Raw genomic sequence first — 4702 nt, 5'->3', positions numbered from 1 at the left:
AACAATTATCGACAAACACATATTTGGCAACAACACGATGACAACTGATAACAGAAAAAAAATCCTTGGAAATGTATTCATGGTGAGTTTGGTCAAGTCTGTGCTTCATATATATAAAGTGTTAAGTTTTACTAAGTAATCAATCCGACTCAAATGCTCGAAAAATTTCAGCCTCTTAAAACTTTCCACACATATATTGCAAACAACTGTTGACCATTGTTTGTCAGAGATCTGGGATCAACTATCGACCTTTAGCTTAAAGCTGCACTCTCACAGATTTACCGTTTTTCTAACTTACGGTTGCCGTTACTAACGGTTTAAGAAAAATGCATAAAGCAACAATTTTGGAGCGGAAATATGAAAATCTGCGAGCTAATCTTTTGTCAAGAGTCTTTCATCACTGGTTTGCAGATATTAAAGCAAAAATTTACTCGTTCCAAGACACAAAAATCAAAAAGTTGTCTAAACGTCAAATCTATAAGAGTGCAGCTTTAAATACGATCAGAGTTATGTTTGTGCTTATTTGATTTCCTGTAGTTGCTTATTGTATATTTAAACAGAAACAGTTTATTATCTTGTAAATATTGGTCAATTTGTAAGTTATAATGAAGAGAAGATGAAAATCACATACATCGATATTAAAACTAAATTTCCAGGCCGCTAAAGTTTGGTTTATGTGAGCTGTAATGCATTATTTAGCAACAGGTGTTGCTTAATTGTAAAATTATACAATAATGTATATTTTTTTTGTACGAGTTAACAACACATTGGATTCTAATTGTTACTAGATTATATCATACAACGAGGAAAACATTATAATTTCACACATCGTTAAAATTACCGGCAGAATGATGGTTTCCAAAAACAACGTTTTAAACTGAAACATTCATTATTTTAGCGTTCAGGTGATCGTTATGTTGTCTGATTGTTTTGCATTGTTTTTCAGAACATTTCAAAACAAATGTGTATCACTAATGTATACAACGTATTGTTGAGAATTGTAGTCATTAATTTCTGATGTGTTATGCAGTTCAAACGTTTTCCAGAATACTGTGATAAACCTAGAAGCCACAATCTTATCTTTTTACAGATTAAACAGAAGATGCGGCACTTGGTCATGTTAATTGTGGTTGTTATGGGAATGGACGTAATATGTGTATCTGGAAAGTCTTTCCTCTTTCCGTAAGTTATATAATTAGCATCTATGATGCAATACTATTTTAAAATACCTTTTTTCATTAATGTCAGTAGGCGGTAGGCAAACAGCATCATAATGTAAATTGATAAAATGTTTATATAATAAAACAGGATGAAATGAACAAAAACTGTTGTATTTTGTTTATGTTTTATTTTAATTCTTTCAAAATATTAATAAACACGTATCATAGATTATGAAATATATTTCTTTGAGAAAAAAAACTTTCTATAATAGAAATCGAGTATAAATTTAAATGGTAAATATAAGTAAAATCTAGTTTAGACCACACCAAATTGATAACTTGTTCATCGGATTTTTTCCAAAAAATAGTGGGGCGAGCGAGCGAAATAATAATAACAATATTTGATTGCATTTTGCAAAAAAGAGGAGCGAGCGAAGAGCGAACAAATATATTGATGTACCCTGGTACAGTGACATTGTCTAAGAATCAGTACTTCAATAATATATGACTTACCCACATTTTGATGTGCTGATGTCCAGGATGGGGTAGCTAACCATTATAAAATTGCATTCTTTTATCATGTACGAAATACAAGTTCACTAGGAAATTACCCCATCCGGACCTTTATTCTCGTTACTTTCGATCTAAATTCAGAATTATCTTTAACCTGGTTTTATATATTGTAAAGAAAGGTTTTTATAACTTATAATAACCGTAGTTTCACATGTTAAGTCCGAATCTTCTTGGTTTAAATCCACTTCTTTAACTGAATTCAAACTGTACACAGTCAGTCGGCCATTTTGGTACCTAAGAATTTTGACAGCTGCGTCACTTCCTTTCCTTTCAAGGCCAGAATAGCCGCGAAATTTGAATCTTAAGGTGCTGGTTTTTACATTGTTTTAACAAATACTAACGTGTTATAGTAGCAATAATTGTGATATAAATCATAATTTTCATTGTTTAGCCGCCATGTTTATCTAATGTTACTATTTTTAGATCGATCTGTCGACTCGGTTTAAGGCGATCGATCATATTTTATGTTTAAATCTAGATCGACTAACTGTCGACCTGCTGTCGATCTAGAGTCGATCACCTGTCGATGGCATGTCGATGCAGTCGTCTGTCTTTTAGTATATAAAGAGAGGATTTTTTGTGGAAGGGGTTCCCGGTAAAAAAAAAAGAAATTCTAGTTGCACCAAGGCCTGTCGCTGAATGCAAAGTAAATATTCCATAGAAATATAGTAAATACGAATCGTTATAATCATAAGTAATTATTCATGTTAAAGGGAGCGTTTTGGACATTAAAGAAATCTGAAGCAGATCTTTTATAATAAATTAATCCAGTATCCTGGTAGTCTTTTAACGTGGAAGGCGGCTGACTGTTTGAATGTATTAATGCTAAGGAAAAGATAATATATAAGTGCGCATTTAAAATATAAGGCTCGAGTGTGATTCTTTCCCCGAAGTTACCATCTTTGTTAACAATTGTAGCGTATTCGCTTTACCAAAAGTTGTAAGTGTTACACATATGACACGTACTTGCATACTATATTGTATATGTCTACGAAGTTGTTGGTTAACATTGAATAAACCTTATTTAAAGTTTGTACGCCTTATGTAGTGATTTAAGTAATTGCTGCGAACTTTTTACGAGAGGAAATGTCAAATGGTCACTGAAGAACTCGAAGGTCAAATCAACACTAGTGCTGTACCAGAGGCACTACATTTTTGGTGTCAGAAGTGGGATCGGTGTTAATTTATTGCCGATCTAGTGATTCGAACCCAATTACAATATTTAAAAATCTGTAACTATGAGCAACTACGACAGCGACGACGAGGTAACGTTTCGGGAAGCACGGGATAACGCAGGGGAACCGGATGAGAGCACCGACCAGGCACCTTGCCGTGACGCGGGGCCACCCGACACAGACAACGCGGTCGACGGCAGCACGCAGGAGGACTTGAGGGCGATGATGACGGACATGGCGGGCGCTCTCCGCGAAGTGGTTACCCAGCTTCGATGTATGAAAGAAACACAGAGAGTACCGGCCGCGCCTGCGGACACGCTAGCGGCACAAGAACCACTCGACCATCGGGCGGTACCGGAAGTTGAGCGACGAGCGGCGGCCCGGGCCTGGCACTCCGACAGAAATAACTCGCACAGAGTCCAGCTTTTCAGGGGCGCATATCAAGCACCAACTAGAGCGCAAGACCCGGCGAGTGACTACGCAAGCAGGGGACAGTACGACGTAAATCGCGCGCAACAGTACGACAGTGCAGAAAGGTCACCTGCTTTTATACACTACCGGGCTGGTGACTGCAACAACAGGGGACAGTATGACCCGTTCCGTGTCCAGCAGAATGAGAGCATAGACCAAGTCCCTCAATGAACGCACTACACTGAAGGTGACTACGGCAGCGGGGGACTGCGTCGCCAATATGCACGTGGCTACGAGCCGGCTAGGCGGACAGGAAGGGCCGGAGGCCCCAACCAGCCACAAGTTAAGCTCCCTACATTTACAGGAAAGGAGAATTGGGCCGTATGGCTATCTAAGTTTGAAACCATTGCAGATAGGTATGGCTGGGACCACGAGGAGCGCTTGGACAACTTACTGCCTAAAATGGAGGGACAGGCCGGTGAGTTCGTTTTTTCGCAGTTGACCGCAGACGTACTTTATGACTACGATGCTCTAGTAACCGAGTTAGCTTGTAGGTACCGGGTAATAGAAACGGCACAGACATACGCGGCTAGATTTAACAGACGGAACCAGAAACATGGAGAGACCGCTGAGGACTTTGCGGCCGAGGTAAAAAGACTATACGACAAAGCGCACCGCCACAGAGATAGGAGAACAAGGGAAGAAGACCTTCTGAGGAGGTTTTATGACGGTCTTTTAGACCAAGAGTCACGGGTCGCCATGGAGTTCAGCAAGGAGCCCAGGAATATCGACGAGGCCGTGTATCACACTGTCAACTGGATCCAGATGAGAAGTGGCGCAAGGGGCGACAGGGGGCGTCACTTAGCAAGGCGTGCGTGGGACGGCGAGCAACAGGAAGTAAACGACGAAAATGAGCACGTGCACGCTGAGCATGTGCGATGGGCGGCCGACGGAAAGTCAACCGCAGCACCCAAAAGGGCCGCCGGGCGACCGGAGGCAGTTACAGGCAACCAGCGCGCGCAAATAGAACGCTTGCTTCAGAGAATTGAAAAGCTGGAGGAGGCCGCCAAACGCGATCGGTCGCAGCGGAGGGGTCCTAGCGTAGGATGCTACAACTGCCATGAACAGGGGCACTTTGCCCGCGAATGCCCGAAGAAAAAGGAAATTAGAACTAACCCGGGAGATGCCAGGAAAGAGGTAAGCAGTAATGTTCCTTTAAACAAGCAGGGACCATCTCTCGCGGCCAGAGGGGGGTCCAACTAGAGGGTGACGTTTCTACGACTGGCCACAACTTTGCTGGGAATGCAGGCAACGAGGAGAGGGTCCAGCTAGGTGCGGTCGCACCTAGGGACCGAGGCGACGGCATATACATCCAAGGTGCGG

Source organism: Mya arenaria, chromosome 7 (genome assembly GCF_026914265.1).
Source record: "Mya arenaria isolate MELC-2E11 chromosome 7, ASM2691426v1".
Classification (NCBI taxonomy): domain Eukaryota; kingdom Metazoa; phylum Mollusca; class Bivalvia; order Myida; family Myidae; genus Mya; species Mya arenaria.
Note: the sequence above shows the minus strand (reverse complement) of the source record.